This window comes from Pteronotus mesoamericanus, unplaced genomic scaffold (assembly GCF_021234165.1).
Source record: "Pteronotus mesoamericanus isolate MK-2021 breed Mesoamerican mustached bat unplaced genomic scaffold, CSHL_Meso_final contig_256, whole genome shotgun sequence".
NCBI classification, from domain to species: Eukaryota; Metazoa; Chordata; class Mammalia; order Chiroptera; family Mormoopidae; genus Pteronotus; species Pteronotus mesoamericanus.
The window spans coordinates 391126-410004 of NW_026555108.1; the positions used below are offsets into that span (position 1 = coordinate 391126).

The window sequence follows — 18879 nt, forward strand, 5'->3', positions numbered from 1 at the left end:
GATATGTAAAGGCTGGTATTCCCACTGCCTCCTTTAGAGCCAGACCTCCCCCCAGCCTCTGCAGACCTCTAAGTCTCTAAGTGGTGGCCCCTGCCCCCCAGGGCTCTCTAACCTCCAGCTTCTTCACCCCTACACAGTTTCAAGCAAACCCAAAATAGGTTGCTCTAGGAATGATTGTGTTCATAGAGGGATGTAGTCTATGCAGAACGATGCCTTTCAAACTGTCATGTGCACAGATGTCCTTGTTAAAATAAAAATTCTGAATCAGTAGGTCTGGGGTAAGGCTTGAGGTCCTGCATTTCTAACGGGCTCCCAGGTGATGTGGATGCTGCTGGTCTATGGACCACACTGATAGAAGTGAGGGGCCAGTGAAAAGAGCAAAGAAGTGAAGAAGAGAGAGCTATGACCTCCAGCCCCAGCTTTCACTGACTTTCACTGCATTATGTAAACTGCTAAACCTTCTGTTCAACGTATCTCCTAAGCCATTCTCCAGAGAGATGGTGAGAAGACAGGAGGAGACTCTTCCAGCCTAGCGAGGAAAAGCCTTACAAAGAAAGCCAGCAAGCAATCTATTCAATGGAAGGTGACACTCTTCCTAGAGGACTTGTCCCTCCAAACTAGGATGGCTTGAGTGCTTGAGTCATCTCTCAAGTTGCAAATGCTGTAAGTGCTGTCTCCTGAACTCCAAGAAAAACTTGTTTTTTTGTTGTTGTTGTTATTTATTTGTTTGTTTTGGTGAAGGTGCTGAGGAAGGTTAGGGAGAGAAGGGGGAAAAAGGAGAAAAGTCAAGAGGAGGATGAGTAGAAAGGGAGAGGATGAAGAGAAGAAAGAGGATAAAGAGAGATAAAAAGAAGAGGAGAGGGAGAGGCAGTAGTAGACAAGAAGGAAGGACAAAAGGGGAGGAAGGGGAGGGGAGGGAAAGCGGGAGGAAGGGGATGGGCGATGGAGAATGGGAGGAAGGGGAAAATGCTGAGTTTAAGAGATCAAAGCTAGGGTCTTTCCTAAAGAGTCCCCCCTTTGCTGGACTCCTCCATCCTTAATCCCACCCCTTCTCACAGTAGGACATCCTCTCTCACAGCAAGATCCTCAGGCCCTTTTCCTGCTCTGAAATGCTATGATCTGAAATACTGTGGCAACAGCTGAAACCCAGCCTGGCCTCATGGCTTGCCAATGATGAACAGCCTCCTCTTGCTCACCTTTGGCACAGCAGTACCCACCCACACCCAGGCTTCCTCTTCCTGGTACGGGTGGATTCACAGAGTTCATCAGACAGCTCTAGAAGCCCTGGATTGGGGAGCAAACTGGGAAGGAGAGAAGACTTCACCTCTAGACACATACCTATTATTAGTTGTCAAGTTGCCTCTCTCGTTACGGCATTTCTTCCATGTGTCCCTTCCTTTCTAAATCCATGACCACTGCTCCAGGTCGAGCCCTCGATTGTGTCTTTCCCAAACTATTACATCGGTGTCCTAATTGCCCACCTACTTCCATTTTAGCTGCTCCCCAATCTCTTCTCACACTGCTGCCAGAGTTCAAACCCCAAAGGCTGATCCTCCTCTGATGAAACACTTTTAAGGGCTCCCCATTGCCTACAGGGTAAAACTCAAACTCTTAGCAAGATATTCACAATTCCCCCCACCTGGCCCTAAATCCCCTTCAGTCTCTCTCAGGGATATCCAAACTTTCAGCACCTCTGGGCCACACTGGAAGAAGAGTTGTCCTAGGCCACACATTAAATATATCGTGACACATAATCACACACAAAAAAAACTCATCATGTTTTAAGTAAATCTATGACTTCGTGTTGGGTCACATTCACAGCTATCCTGGGCCACATGTGTCCCACAGGCCGCAGGTTGGACACCCCTGCACATATTCACATTTTCCAGCTCACAAGTGTGTTGTTTTATTTTGTTTTAATAGCCTCTGAGAACCTCCCCTCTACTCCCGCTTGCCTAAGTCCTAGCCATCCTCTCAGGTCAGGCTCAAAAACATCTCTTTCATGAAGCTTCAACCAAAGTTGAAATCAGTCTCCCTTTCTATGCATGCTCATGGCATTCTGCTGATTATGAGTTTGTGGCCCCCACATCTCGCTTTTTCATAGCCTCTGGCAGAGCACGTCATGTTGAGGAACTCCAAAAATATTTGTTGAATGAATTGATGTTCAGAGGAAGGAGAAAACACGGCCGAGGTTGAGTTCAGAGACGGGCAGGGCAGAGTCTAAGAGGGGCAGAGCAAGCCACGCAGGACCAGACTTTCACCAGGCGCTCTGAAGCGTGCTACTGGTGCCTCAGTCCCCTACCTCAATGCCTCTCTTCATTGCTCACATTCCAGGAATATAATGACCCCTTTCGGGGCTGAAGACATTTTAGAGGTCTCTGAGAAGTGCAAATGGCCTTGAAAATGGGCGCCCACCTTAAAGCAGTGATTTTCAAAGGGTGGTTTGCAAGCCTTTAATGAATGGTGAAGTGGACCCATTTGGGTGGTAAAATCAATTAGCTGTGCCCTGACCAGATTTTTTTTTTTTTAACCGAAGCAAACATCTGACTGCAGAGCATATAGTAAGGATATTATTCCACGAAAAATTTGTTTCAATTGTGTATGTTAGTTGTGATGTAGAACATATACAGTGTCTGGCAGAAGTAACACCTGCTTGAGTATGGTTGACAGGGTGATAATACAGGTGTAATAATTTATAGTTTTAATTTGAACATTTCACCTAAAATGTCATATGGTGTGCTTGAGTGTGATATTGCCATGTTACAGAAATACATGCTAATGATTTTGTAACCAAACAAGGGGCGTTATTTGTGCCGGATCCTGTATATTTTTAATGTAGGTGCCAGTCAGAAGAGTTTGAAATAGACGATCCTAAACCAACATCAGCTGACAGCCAGATAGCTACTTGAGCTAATTAACTTAGCTCTCTGGATCTCCATGACTTCATCTGGAATATAGGAATGATCATAGTACCTATATCAAAAAGTTGCTATGTGCGGTAAACAAGTCAATACACAGAAAGCATTTAGCAGACTGCCTGGCATATATTAGCTCTGATGATTGATGAACTGTGGTTGAGGTAGGGGGTAAAGTTGAAGGGATTGCAGTAAGGGCCTTGAAGGATGGCGACGGCTGCAGAACTGCTGCAGACCATGTTGACTGACACCCGCATACAATGGGTCCAGACAGGATGCAGGCTATATAGTCTCACATACGCACACATGCCTAGTGGCACCACACAGCCTTTGGCTTCTACCAGCAGCCAGGTGTGCCTACCACTTCACTCCTTCGAGGAATCTGAGCGTGTAACAGAGCAAGGGGTTTGGGGTCCAATATGCAAAACAGCCGGGAGGAGAAGGGGGCTTAGGCTTGTGGGCCAGTTGTATTAGGAGCACTGAAAATACCCCAGGCCCCAAAGCCCAAGATTGAAAGAGCCTGAAGAAACACTGGCAGGCAGACGAATGAAATGCAGGCAGGCGTAAGACCACTTGTTTATTTCCCACCACTCTCTCTCCTCTGGGGGTCTCATTCCTCTGAGCATGCATCTGGGTCCTCTCAGGACGGTTCTGCCTACTTTATATTCTTGGAGAGAGGGAAAGCAATATAAGGAAGCAACAGGAGAGGGGAAGTCTTTTCACTTATTTATTCAAACAATATTTATTGGGTAGCCTCTATGTGCTAGGGACTTCCTATTCCTAGAATTGGGGTATTTTGGTATAAAATACCAAATTGGGGCATAAAACAGTCAAAATCCATGCTTTCATGGAGCTTATATTCTAGCAGGAAGAGAACCATGCCAGAGAAACAAATAAATAAAATGTATGGTATGTCAGACTGTTACAGTTATAATTATAACTCTTGTTGGGGGGAAGAAAAGCAAAGAGGAGGATGGGGTAGTAAGTGTGCGATTTTTAAAAGGACGGTCGGGGACAGTCTCACTGAGAAAAAGATACGCAAACCAGACCTTCGTGGGGGCGAGAACGTGATGCAGACATCTCAGGCCAGAGTATTCCGGGTGAAGGGAATATCATGTAGGGCCTTCATGCTGCAGTGTGCCTGGCGGTGGTGAAGAAGGGAAGGGAGGACACTTGGACAGGAGTAAAGTGAGCAGTAGAGACTGTGGTAGCAGATGCGGTCATGGAGGCAACGGGAGCCTGATCGCGGAGGGTCTCAGGGATTATTGTGAGGATTAGGCGGTTCCTCTGAGCCAGACGGGAGGGAACTGAAGGCTGTTGAGCAGAGAAGTAATGTGCGATGTGATGTGAATTAAGTTTTACCACGCTCACTTTGGCTGCTGTGTACTAAATTGACTGTAAGTGGTTAAGGGAGGAAACAGAGAGAGTGGTAAGAAGAGTACTTGAGAAAGAGATGATAGTGGTTCAGACTAGGATGGTAGCAGAGGGAATAGTGAGAAGTAATTGGTTCTACACAAATTTTGAAGGTAGGGCCGATAGGACTTCCTAAGGAATTGGATGTGGGGTGTGAGGGAGAATGAGTCATTAAGTATTTTGGTCTGACCAACTAGAAAGAAGCATGTGAAAGTTACTATTACCGGCACCATATTTTGCTGTGCATAATGCACACTTTGTTACCCAAGTTTTTGAGGGAAAAATAAGGATGCACATTATATATGGGTAGTTCTAATTCTGTATCTATATAAATATTTGTAATTATTTTATTTATGCTTATGTGTTACAAAGTGTAACTATAGAAAGCAATAATGATATCCATGTGCAAAAAATACCCTTGAATACAATCATTGATTTTGTTTCTAAATATAAATTAATTAAAAATTGAATTAAAAAATTAAAACAAAAGATTTTTTTCCCCAGAAACTTTGGGTGCACATTATACATAGGAGCACATTATACACGGCAAAATACGGTAACTGACGTATGGAAGAGTGCAGGAGAAACAGATGTGAGGTTTTATATCAAGAGCTCAGTTTGAGACATTAAGCTTGAAATGTCTATTAGATATCCAAGTGGAGATGTTAAGTGGGCAGTTAGACATATGTGCCGAGGGAGGCCAGGCTGGAGATATAAATTTGGGAGTCATTAATGTGTAGATGTTACTTAAGGCCATGAGGTTAGATGAAGTCACTTAAGAAGGGAATACAAATGGAGGAAAGAGAAGATCCAAGGACTGAGCCCCGGGGCCTTCCAATATTTAAAGGCTGAGGAAGTGAGGATAAAACTGCCAAGGAGTCTCAGAAGGAGGAGTCAGTGAGGTAGGCATAACACAAAAGAAGAGAGAGCAAAAAATAAAACAAAGAGATGACATGTAACAATAAAAAATAAATAAAATTGGCCTAAGGCCTTTCAAAAAATAATAATGGAGTGGACAACTCAGCATTATTACTCTGTCAAGTAATGCTGAGAGTGGTTGTCTATTAGAGGTATTAGAGGTACAAGCTGATGCAATGGTGGTACATGTTCTTCAGGAAGCAGAAAGGTTTGCTCCCTAATAGCTCCCAGGGCAGCCTCTATAGAGGCAGAACGGCAACAAGTTTCTGGTTCACTGTACATGGGCCTGGGCCAGATGGGCCAGCAATGCTGTATATTTGGTGTGTCATCGAAGGCATTTAATACAGAGAACAGATCATTGGAGAACCTGGCCCACCAGTCACAGATGGAGAAGGAGTATCTTACATGAAGGGTATAGTCAGAAGCACATTAGAGAGGCCTCACCCCCCGCCGTAAAACATGCCTCTCCCGTTCCTAAATCAGATGTTAGGCTTTCCTATTTATTCAGCAAACACTATGTGAGAGGCACTGGTCTGCGCATGTATAAATAGTAATTCAGCGAATCCTTACAGTAACCCTGTGAGATAAGTTCTAGAATTATCCCATTTTTACAGGCGAAGAAACTGAGGCAGGGAGAGGCTAAGTGACTTGTTCAGTTGCACAGTTAGTGAAAGATGGTGCCAGGGCTTTAACCCGGCTGGATCCAGTCCGGTGTAAATGCCCTTAACTTTCTACTCCAGGTGCTCACAGGTGTGGGCTAAATCGTGCCCACGACCAGTTTTTGTACATTTTGTACATTGCTAAAGGGTTGGTCCAAAACAAAAAGAAAAATATGCAGTGGGGACCTAATATGGCCCACAAAGTCTAAATTATTTATGATCTGATCCTTTATAGAAAAAGTTTACCAGCCCTTGCTCCCCACTTTAAAATGGTAAATGTAATACCTGTAATTGGTTTGTGTGTAAGTCAAATTACATGATTTATATAAAGCACCTGTGGTTTCTGAAAAAGGAGCAGTTTTTCATGATTAATTTTCTATTTCTCCTGCCATCAGCTCTTTGCTTCCTGCACTATTCCCAAAGGAATTCCTCCTAGATTTGACTCATTGCAAGCGCCAGCTGCCATCCCCCTTCGACTTTTAGCTGAAAAGTTATCAAAAATAATTGAGCTGGACAACAATACCAATCATTTTAGTGGGTGTCCCACATGTAAAAAATTCAAGTTCAATAGGACTTACAGTGGCCTTTAAAATTCTAAGTGAAATGGACGAAGCAAGTAGGAGCTATGTGAGGAAGTCTTGGCGACAAATGGTAAATAAGGACTAGATATGTTTCCCAGATGATAATTCCACTGAAAACAACTCAATCTATGATAGGCCATGTTTCTTAAAAAAGGAAAATTTAAAATAAATATCTAAACCACTTTAAAGAAAGCAATGTTTCATTTGGCTATTACATATAAGAAAAAAAATAGAGAGAGCATCAGGGATCAAACACTGTATAGAAATTTTCTAGTCAAACACCTTCCGATTAAAGATTGGGAATTTGAAGTCCAGATGTTACTGTGCGTTTTTAGCTATGAAAGGGGAGTGAAGGGAACTAGACATTGAGCTTAATAAAATGGGGAACATAAGCCTGATTGCTAGCCAGGCTGCTACAACTTCACACCCCAGGGGATTACAACATTGCTCTGTCAAGGGGATTAACACTCCTTCCTTTTCCCTTCCAGCACCGAATTGTTGCGAGGCGCAGGGGGAAGTTCTGGACCCTAGAGGTCTTTCAGTCTAACTGGAAGATGGACCCTATCCAAAGCCTGCGGAAACTTGGGAAGTTGATCAGTCATTTTGAGAAAGCACCTGGTCTGTCCCAAACCCAAGCTCCTGGTTATAACCCCCGGGGAACAAAGAAGCTCTCTCTTGTTTGCGACACACACTTGCACAGTTCACACACCTGTTCTCTCCATGGCCACATGGGCTTAGCAGCACATGGCCCACCGTCTCCAGGAGGGAGCCCGAATACCGCAGCACAGCCATGGAGCGCAGCTGGAAACACACACTAAGCCGGCCGGATGCTGGACTAGACCGTCCTTTACTATGGAGCATAAAGCCTGGGCAGTGACCTTCATCGTGGCCCTAGTGATGACAAGATTGGACCTTTTCCATGGTGAGATGGACAGAGACGGGACATTGGGAAGTCAGGAGGGGAGCTCCCTTCATTGTACATCATAAATAAACCATTCCACAGAGCCCCAGCCTCCTCTGTAGGTCTCAGGGAATTCCTTTCCTTTAGACACCGCAGAGCCCCACTTCCACCGATACCATGGAGACAGGAAGATACTTACACGTGGTCATACGACACATGCGGGACTAGAACCCTATTGTCCAAATTCAGTGTTCTTTCCATTACACCAGCTGTTGAACCAGTGTCCTGGGGCTGGATTCTATGTTTAGGTTGTACCACAACATTTTTTTTAAAAAAAGTTGATCCAGCATTTAAAAAGCAGAATATTGCACAGGAAAACCTGGGTTTCCAAATTCCAGTGATTAAATCAGAAGATCTGGCAAAATAGGTCCACTCTTCCAAATGGCCAAAACCCAATGAAGCTGAGCACTTGTTGCCTCTTTTTGAAAGAGCATGTGCTCTCCAGTGGGTTACGCTCTCCACTGCTCCCAAATGCATTCAGTCTGCAATATCTCACATAACTTACCAACCAAATCCCTATAAGCATTAGTGGTTGACTTCGATCACCCTAAACCTTGCTACATTTTCCAAAATAAGGGATAGAAACTCCCTTCTCAGGGTTCCCAGGAGGAACATAGGCTGAGGATGCAGAGCCATGGATCATGGTAAAAGGCTTGTTTCTCAGTCTTAATAGCTGTGGTTGAGAGACTATTAGATATCTACCAACAACGCATTTTCCCTTTTTCTTGAGTATGAACGTTCCTTAGCCTTCTTCACTAAATGCCACATAAGAAGTGCTTGGAAGCTCTTAGGTGGAACTTCCAGGAAAACTCCTTAAAATGATAGCAGGTGACATTTGCCCTTCCCACTGTAATATGGATGTGACAGGTGGAGTTCTGGTAGCCATCTTGTGACCTTGAGGATGAAGACCGCGGTTACCATCCCAGCCTTCAAAAGCCTACTTCCAGATCTTTTCCAGATGATTAAAAAAGTAAATGTCTGCCTTATTTGAGGAAATGTTATAATTTGGTTTTGTTACTAGCAACCAAATGTAATACCTAATGGATAAAATAACAAGGGTTTTTGGCCTCCAGGTGCTAAAGATAAATAGCGGGGGAAGCATATAGTTAGGTAAAACCCTAATAATTACTTTGCATTTGTAAAATACCTAAAAAAAATCTTTCTCTTGGTCCCTGTCCCTGCCTCAGGAATTTTAGTTCTAATTCATAAATGCTTCTTTTTACCATTGTGCCTCTTATGAAGTATACATACCTGTTCTTTAAATAAATGTCTACTTACTGGATTCACTGTGATAGACACGTTAGCCTGGCACTGTGCTAGGCACTCGGTATATATGGTTGAATGAGACTCCATCCTAACCTGATCGGGACACCTGCAGCACAGAGGGCGGGGAAGAATATAAACTCTGGGGTTTCGTCACTTGGGCTCAAATTCTTACTCCACCACTTCTTAGCTGTGGGACCTTGGACAACCTGCTTAACCTCTGCATACTTTGGCCTCCTTGTCTGTAAAATGGAACTAGGAACACTCTCAACTTCATAAGGGTTATTGTGAAGATTACATGAGGTCAATGCATGTACAACACTTCGAGAGGTGCCTGATACATGATGTGGTAAGCAGAATAAAGATTACATCACAAAGGGAAACAAAGGCAGTGGATGGAATTAAGGTTGCTAATCAATGCCTTTAAAATAGGGAGATTATCCTGGATTACCCACTGAACTCAGTGTCCTGACCAAGGTGCTTAAATGTGGATGAGGAAGGCAGAAGTTTTGGTTTCAGTGGGATGTGATGTGAATAAGACTTGACCAGCCGTTGCTGGCTTTGAAGATAGAAGATATCCATGAGTTGAAAAATGCTGGAAGCCTCTGGAAGCTGGAAAAAGTAGGGAACACACTCCCCCCAAAAGCTTCCATGAAGGAATGTACTCTTTTAAAAAAAATTATTTCTTTATTTTTTGAGAGGGTGAGAAACACCCGTGCATGGTTGCGTCTCTCGCGTCCCCTGCTGGGGACCTGGCCTGCAACCCAGGCATGCGCCCTACACTGGGAATCAAACTGGCGACCCTTTATTTGCAGGCTTAAGTTCAAACCACTGAGCCACACCAGCCAGGGCAGGAATGCACTCTAGCTGACACCTTAATTTTAGCTAGTGAGCCCCATTTTGAGTTTGCAGTAATTGGTTCAGCAGCAACAGGAAACAAATGCATATGGTAAGTGCTCTATAATAAAACCTCTTAATCCAAGATTGTATTTGCTGAAAAAAGTCAAGGTATTTTTCATTTGAGCCATTCAAACTATCCCTATTTTACAGCTGGGCAAGCTGAGGTCTAGAAAGAAGTCAATGATGAGTGAGTGAATGGCAGGCTGCTTTCTGCTTACTTTGTGCCTGCAACGGGCTGTGTGGCTAGTTTGTGACTTGGCTTCCCAACTCTACCGGCAGTAATTTTGCAGACAGACTCCCACATCTGCTGTAACTAAGTGTGGAAATTGGTTGCTAAGCCATGCAATTGGTTGCTAGGCTTCTTTCCCCCTTTCAGGCCCCAACACACTTCAGCAACTCAAAGTTAATAATCTGCCGGCAAATTAAATTTGGAGAAAAAATCTGATAGTATGTTAATTGGGAGCCAGGTGACCAAACCTCATCTCGGAGGTCTCCCTGACCTTCTGCAGAATGCACTGCCAGTGTGACCTACTGCTTCCCCACCCAATGCGTGAACTCGGGGACCTCTGTGAATTTAAAGGGCACCACAAGCATTTCTCTGAGCCACTAATGAAGGTTTTCGTGCCTTTCCCTAAGCACTTCTCTCTGCCTCAAATGCCCTGAGCTCATGTTACCCAGAGTACTTAGTAAAGGGGTGATTATAGGTGGTGGAGGCCTTATTGCGTAAGGCAGATGTCCTCACCCCTGGCACAGTGAGAGGATATGAGAATTGCCCAGAAGCTTTGCGAAGACACAGATGCTGAAGCCCCACGCAAGAAATTCTAATTTAATTCCTCTGGGTGGGGCCTAGACATGAGTAGAGAAAAAAACTTCCCAGGTGATCCTTACATGCAACTAAGGGTGAGCACCAATGGGCAAGTGGTTCAGAATATGGACATGGAGCTCAAAGTCCAGCTCTACTCCTCACTATTTCTGCAAAGCTGGGCAAGTCGCCTAGCCCCTCTGGGCCACGGCCTCCCCATCTGTAAAACAGAAAAGACAATACTCCTACGGAATAACGTTGTCACTAGGATTAAATGAGTTAGTACATGTAAAGCACTCAGAACAGGATTTATAAGCAATTAGTGCCAAAGCAAAATGAAATTATTGATTTGCAGCACTTAGAATTGCTCCTAGCATAGAGTAAGTATTCAACCAATGCTAGCTATTATTAAATCAACAAAATCTTTAATAGATGCTTATTTTAAATGTGCATTTAGAAGCAGAAAATGAAAAACAATTTATTGCACCAGTATGAAGCTCTTTTTTCAAGTTATCAAATTTTTCAAAAGCGAGTCACTTTAAGGGAAAATAATAAGTAAAATGGTGCCTGTAAAAGGGAAAAATTCTGAAATTTGAGAAGCACTTCCCTAACCTCTACCCATGCCCCCTCCCTCCACTAAATCCGACCTCTTCTTTCAAACCCAGGGTAGCATAGGTGTCACCTTCCTCAGAAAGCCTCCCCGATCTCATCTGCAAATGTTTTCCTCCTACTCTGAATTCCTGCTACTTCTTTCCCTTACAGGTACCTCAGTCATGGCCGGCAAAAAACTCCCACATTTCACTGGTTTCCCTCCCTTGTCCTGTTTCCCATTCCTTGAACCAGCAGGACCACCATTCACTGGGATAAACCCCCAAACCTAGCAGCCATCCTTGATTTCTCACCCCCCTCCCACCCCTATCTAGTCCTTCCAACAAGCAGGTTAGTTTCACCTTCTAAATATATCTAGACTCAGACCACTTTGGTCTAAGCCAACACCCTCTCCCACCCGGATACTGCAGCAACTTCCTCACTGGGCTCCCAGCTCCCTTGGGCCCTACAGACCATTGTCCTCCCAGAAACCAGAGAGCCGTGGAAACTATGTCACTGCCCAGCGCAAACCCCTACAGTGGCTTCTCATCACAGAACGGAATCCCGACTCCCAGCCATGGCCTCCAAGGCCCTACAAGATCTGTAACCTGCCTACCTCTCGGAAGCCTTTTACCTACCACTCCTTCCTCCCCACCAGCTCTAACCAGTGGGCCGCCTTCAACTTGATTCAAAAACCAAAGGGAAGCCATTAAAGGCATTGGATTAGATCTGTATTCCATAAAGATCCACTGTGGCTGAAGTTCAGATTGCAGATCTGGGGCGGGGGCCTGTACCGATAAACACAATGAGGAGGTATTGTTGCCACAGGCCTGGAGGGGGGAGGGGGGGGAATAAAAAAGTTCAAAAGCCAACTCCAAAACGTACTTATTTTCTGACCTTGGATCTCCACTTTGGATACTTGTTATGCACCAGGCACCGTTCCTGGTGTTTGGTTTGAAGTAGTAACTCATATAATCCTTTCTAATTCTGTTTTCACTTGTCAAATGGGGATTTAAAAAAAAACAGCCCTGATTCTAAGAATTCAATAACCCTGTAGATTAAATACATTATTTATTTGTAATGGGTCTTGTCACAGTGCTTGACACGAAGTCAGCACTCAATAAATGTTAATTATTATACCTATCAACCCAGGCTTTAGCCTCAGAAACAAATATAACTGAATAAATTTAAGCAGTATTGAATGAGGGCTGAGCACAGTGCACTCTGGGGCCAGACTACCTGGGTTGTAAATCCTCACCCTACCATTTACTAGTCTGAGGACCCTGAACGTAATATGGAACCTCCTTATGCCTCATATATCTCGCATGTAAAATGGGAATGGTAATAATTGTGTCTACCTCATATGACAGCTGTGAGGATTAAATGAGCTAATATGCATAAATTACTCAGAACACTGCTTGACTCATAGTAAATGGCCTAATAAACTCAATAAGAATTGAATTCAATAAATATTTGCTATTGCTGCTGTTGTTGCTGTCCAATTCTGTCCAATTCTACTGAGCCAGTGATTTTATTTGCTTTTTTTAGTAAGCTCACAGATTCAAGATTCTTATGGACCCGATTCATTTTAGTTAGCTGCCATTTTTTGGTTTGGTTTTGTTTTTTACTTCTCACTGCTTGGCCAGAGAGAATACTTTTCATGCTGGATTAACTGTCACTAAACAACAATATTACCCCCACACAAACCTGAAAAGACTTCGAAAGCATGTAGCACAATGGTTACAGGCACGCATTCTGTACTCAAACTACTGAGTTCAAATCCCAGATCTGCCACTTGCCAGCTGTATGGCCTAGGGCAAGTGATTCCCCCTCTTTTGTACATCAGTGTCATCCCTACATCACAGGGATGATGATGATACTAGTGCTTATCATCCCCTAAGGCTGTCATGAGAATTAATTCATGTAAAGTTTGTAGAATAGCATCCGTCATGGAGTAACACTAAAATTAGTGTTGACTTTCACTATTAAAAGCACCTCGCCCATTGCTGCAGCTGGACCCCAGTGTGTCTACCCCAGAACTTCACAGGACCCTCATCACAGCCCTTGGGGCTTGGTATAAAGCTCAGGCAGCACCAAGCTTAGCTATGCCACTAATCACGCCCATACTGAGGCAAAGAGCCATTGTTTACAGGTCCTCCTCAAATAACATTGGACGTGGATAGGACCACAGAGAGAGGCCTTAGGACTCATTTCTTAATGCCCAAAGTAATAGAATTACAGAAGTATGTTCTTGCTGATTTAAAAGATGCTTTTTGGTCTTGCTCGGTGTGGCTTAGCTGGTTGGAGCATCATTCCGTGGACCGAAAGGTGGCAGGTTCGATTCCTGGTTCAGACACAAGCCTAGGTTGCAGATTCGATCCCAGTCTGGTCACGTAGGAGAAGGCAGCCGATCAATGTCTGTCTGTCTGTCTGTCTGTCTGTCTGTCTGTCTGTCTCTCTCTTGGCAATGAAAAAAATGTCCTTGGGTGAGGATTTTTACACATTCAGAGAAACTTCTCTAGTAACGAACTATAGAAATGATCCCTGAAAACATAGTCTTAGCATTTTTAAAAAGTTGTTTCTTGGAGCCCTGGCTGGTGTGACTCACTGAACTGAGCACCGGCTTGAGAACCAAAGGGTCGCCAGTTCAATTCCTAGTCGGGGCACATGCCTGGGTTGCAGGCCAGGTCCCCAATGGGGGCATGTGAGAGACAACCACACATCGATGTTTCTCTCCCTCTTTCTCCCTCCCTTTCCCTCTGTCTAAAAATAAATAAATAAAATCTTTTTGAAAAAAAGTTGTTTTTTGGTATGTTGAACTCCCATTTACATATTTTTGTTGGTGGTATTCTAAATATTCCTCCTTCTCTGTCCCTTCCTTAACATTTCCAAGACTAACACCTGTGGGTTATTTACCATCCATCATTAATGTTTTTGTTATCTTCAGTTAATGAATACTTGAAGAAAATGGGAATACTTGAAGCTCTAGTAGTTCCTCAATGAAAACGTCAACAAATAATAAGTCTAGAAAAGCCTCAAGTAAAACTAGATGGGTATTGTTGGGTGCCTATGACATAGGATGCATAAAGTCTTTTGCGTTGCAGAGTCAGAATGTGCCATTTAAACCAAATAAAAAACATATAATTTATTAGCCTAAAAAAAACCCTGGTGTCCCTGGCTGGGTGGCTCAATTGGTTGGAGCATTGTCCCGTACACCAAAAAGCTGTGGGTTCAATTTCCGATCAGGTTGCAGGCAAGAAGCAACCAATCGATATTTCTCTATCACATCGGTGTTTCTTTCTCTCTCTCTCTAAAAAACAGTGAACATGTCCTCAGGTGAGGATTTAAACATTTTTTTTTCAAAACCTGATCATTTAAACATATGCCATTCATGTGTTTGTAAGTATTTGTACATTCTTTATATATGAAGACCTTTACCTTTTTTTGGTTTAAGCATAGGTGAAAGTCAAGTGAAAAATTAATTCAAATGCATAAGAAAATTGCCGCGATTTTTCGGCTTATTGAATTTCTAGTTAATGTGGGACCTACCAAATATTCCTTTAGCTTACCACCTTCATTTTTTAATGCTTTCTTTAAAATTTCACCCTAGGTCCCTGACTCAAAAGGAATATCACACTAAAGATGCATGACTTTTTTCACCAATGATTTCTTAATTTAAAATGTCTTAGGAATGTCACTCTGGCTGCTGTGGCTCAGTGGATTGAGTGCTAGCCTGTGAACCAAAGGGTTGCTGGTTCAATTCCCAGTCAGGGCACATGTGTGGGTTGCGGGCCAGGTCCCCAAGAGGGGGCGTGCAGTTGGGGGCATGCGAGAGGCAACCACACATCGATGTTTCTCTCCCTCTCTTTCTCCCTCCCTTCCCCTTTCTCTGAAGATAAATAAATAAAATATTTTTTAAAATGCCTTAGAAATGTCATTCTGGTTTTAAATTCATTGTAAGTAATATAAATTCAGGAGTAAAGCCTTGGCTGGTGTGGTTCAGTGGATTGAACACTGGCCTGCAAATGGAAAGGTCACCGGCTAGATTCCCAGTCAGGGCACATGCCTGGGTTGAAGGCCAGGTTCCCGGCTGGGGACGTACGAGAGGCAACTGATTGATGTTCCCTTCATACGTTGATGTTTCTCTCCCTCTCTTTCTCCCTCCTTTCCCCCTCTCAAAAAATAAATACATAAAATATTTTTAAAAATTCAGGAGTAAAATATGGGAAGCTAGGGTGATAGTATGTTCACCACAGGAGATGACATTTGTATACTGTTAAAAATTGAGAGAAATCTGTATTGGCATTTTACCTCTTTTTCTTTAAAATATATGAAAAATTTCCAGATTTCTTCATGATGTCCAAATGTTTTAAATCATGCAGCTTTTGATTGGTATATTTCTGGCATTTATTTTTGAATGTGTACAGGAGCAGGTTTGTCTAATAAAATATGCAGGACATTTACAGTGCAAACAATAAATAAATAAAAAGAAAAGCACCTAGTCCTAAGTACATACTCAATACATGATCATTTTACTTAGCATTACTGCTGTTATAACTCATTATGTGTATATCACTTTATACATTTTTACTCACTTTGGCATTCATTACCACATTTGAGTTATACCATGGTCCTTCCAGACAAAGAAAGGATTCTCAATTCCAGGTTATGGATGGGGAAACTGTGACTGGACTGGACTCATTGTTTACATTTCTGATGTTTTACATGGCCATTTTATTAAACATTTTTTAAAAAGATTTTATTTATTTATTCTTAGAGAGAGGGGAAAAGATGGAGAGAAACATCCATGTGTGGTCATCTTTTGCATGCCCCCCACCAGGGACTTGGCCCCAACCCAGGCACGTGCCCCAACTGGAAATCGAACCCATGACCCTTTGGTTTGTAGGTCGGCGCTCAATCCACTGAGCCACACCAGCCACGGCTTTTACATGGCCATTTTTGATTTTGCATGGAAATCCCTGAACTCCAACATAAGATTAATTATTACAATGTTATCTTTTTTAAAAAAGTTTTACCTTATTAAATTATCTATGATTCCTTTAAAAGACTGACTGACTAAAATTAGCTGTGACCTTATTAATAAGCATGTAGAACCTAACTACAAGTCACTGTTAAGTTGTAAGAGTCGAGAGTAACATGGAACTGTAAAATACTTAGCTGTCTGATAAATGAAAGGTGTGTGTGAAAGAGAGCCCCCCAAATATCAACCAAAATACAGGTTGGTGCTGCCCTCCACAGGTAATCTCAGCCACCTAAGTCACCACATAAAGGTCACCAATCATACCCACACCTTCATTTCTACGATTTGCATTACAGCTATAGCCAAAACTCTGTTGAAACATGTCCTACATACTATAATCCCCGCCAGTACACTACATCTTGTATGACTTCCATTTGTAAAATGCTTTTTCATCCCTTTGGTCCCACTTCTGGAGCCATGGAGAGTAGGCATTATTATATTGCACACATGAGGAAACGGGGCCCCCCAAAAGGGTAAGTCACTAGAGCAAGATCTTATTACATAGCACTTCCTATAAGCCAGACACAACTCCAGTAGCTTTACCTGAAGGAAGTTACTGAATCCTCATAACAACCCAGCAGGGTAGGTAATTTTGATCGCCTCTGATTGACAGACAAAGATACTGAGGCCCAGAGAGATTAGCTATATTGCCTAAGATCGCACCGTTGGAAAGTAACAGGTGCAGGCTTCAAAACACAAGCAGTTTGTTTCCAGAGCCCGCACACTCTTTACTGATAAGTTTCACAGAAAGCAAATGAGACAGAGGAAACCAGTAATCGCGCCAAGGGAAGGGAAAAGGGCGGTCCAATGGGGGCCCTGTCGGTAGTAACAGCAAGAAATGATAAACTGAGGGTGGGAGGTCCCAAATGGATTCTTCTTTTACTACCTTCACAGAGCGGTAAAGATCTGGGAGGCATCTCTGTCCCACTGGAACAAGGGCTGGGACACCTGGTCAGGGCGCTTGCTGGCTTTCAGTGGGGAAACAGGTGCTGTGGAAGCAGAGAGAAAGGACTTGGGAGATGATGAGCTTGAGCTCAAGCTACTGAATCACCTTGACTTTCCAGGTGGCTGGCCCTCTCCTGCCTCTGTACTTCGTTGGCCTCACTGTAGCCTGTGTTTTCACAGCAAGCCTCTGTGGAAACGCCAGCTTAGAATAACGATAGGGACTTTCACGTAATTTGCCGAGGGTTAGCGCTGCATTTCTCCCCTCAGAGACTTGCTGAAACTCTGGATTATTTGTACCATTCTGGATTAAAGTCTGGATTATCATGTGTACAGATACACACACGCACACATCACACCACATCACATCATAGAACTAAATCTCTGTCACTCACCTCCCATCCCAAAGCACTGAAGATAAAGACCTTCTCTTAGCCTTCACCCAAATTTTCCCCAGTCTGTGGTCCTTTTTACTCCTAAACCATCCATGTTTCCACACTTTGTACCAAAGTCCAAAGACCTTGGGCTGGCGTCTGATGGCCTGTCCAGCTCTTTCTTCTCCCACCCATTTTTCAGGCCAAGCTCAAATGGCACTTTCTCGACCTTCCCCTGATCTTGGACATCTGTCAGGACAGCCTCTATCCCATTCTGAATAGGGCTGCAGCTGAAGGGAAGGTCGGGCAGGCACCCTTGTCACGGTTCTGACACATCCACTCTGTCCCTTTTGCTGAGCCATAGGGTAACCTGAAACATTCATTAGGTACGAGCTGTGTGCCAAGAACTTTTCACGCATTCTCATTTATTCCTCCTCACAACCCCAGGAGGTGGCGACTATTGCTTGTGACTATTCCCCTCACGAGAATGTCAGATCCACAAGGACAGGGATTTCTGTCTGTTGTGTCCATTGCTGTATCCCCAGCACCTAGAACAGTGACTGGCTAATATGTGTTGAGCAAAAATTTGGAAATAAACTGCTACCATCTTCTAGGTGAGGCAACAAAGGCTGAAGTTTCCTGGCTTGGGTTAATCTGGGATGGAATTATCCATGCACTTACCCCCTACCTGAAAAGGAACTACCGCAGCCCTTATTTATTCATTCATTCATTTGACAAGCTATTTCCTTCTCTGTAGCCCTAAATCTACTTAGCAACATGCATTTGGTCATTTGTACACCTGCCTGTCAGATTCCGGAACCCATGCTCTTAGGCTGTGGGTAATTGTTTTCGCGATTGGATTTTCTAGGCCTCAGGTTCTTCCTGGGGGCACTTCACCACCTGCCCCATGCAGCCCTTCGGAATGCCCATTCCCAGGGGCACACAGCCCTACCCTTGGAAACTGGCAAGGAGAAAAGACAGCAAGGGCAGCCTCTGATTTCCACTCCAGGGCCTTCCTTGCCATGTGACCTTGTACAAGTCAGTTCTCCTTTCCGATACCTTCAGCTCCACTGCTGGGAAGCAGACAGAAGAAATGGCTTTGTCTCCAGATTTAGCAACATAGGATGTAAAAATGATTACTTTTGTATACTAAGTGACAGCTTCGGAGCAAAAAAAAAAAAAATAGCCTTCATTTGAAAGGACAGTAAAAAAGAAGATTCAAATGAAGTTTAGAATGGGGGTGGGCTGGGGCGGTGTTCCCCCACTGAATGCGTCTGGGCTCTCTGCTACTGTCATTTTCAGATGATAAGCCTCCTTGCCATTGAGGTCACCGTGCATTTTTTTCTCCTGTATAAATCGGGTTTTGACCTGTATATTTCGCCTTGTTGCTGTCTGAGCTTCCTCCCTCCTACCGCTGAGCAGCTGCGGCTAAGTGGGGGCAGCTCATCCAATCCCTCTTCCCCCACTTTCCTTTCCCTATCAGCTCACTGGAAGGTGCTCTCTGAGGAGGCTGGTGAACAGT

General features: G+C 43.7%; 1 protein-coding gene and 1 pseudogene across 1 annotated transcript in view; both read right to left on the reverse strand.

The window, feature by feature from the left end:
• The window catches only part of ARHGEF9 (Cdc42 guanine nucleotide exchange factor 9), a 222926-nt gene that overhangs the window by 146061 nt on the left and 57986 nt on the right, over positions 1-18879 (reverse strand). The window lies entirely within an intron of this gene.
• LOC129071150 (uncharacterized) lies at positions 13480-13560 on the reverse strand (annotated as a pseudogene).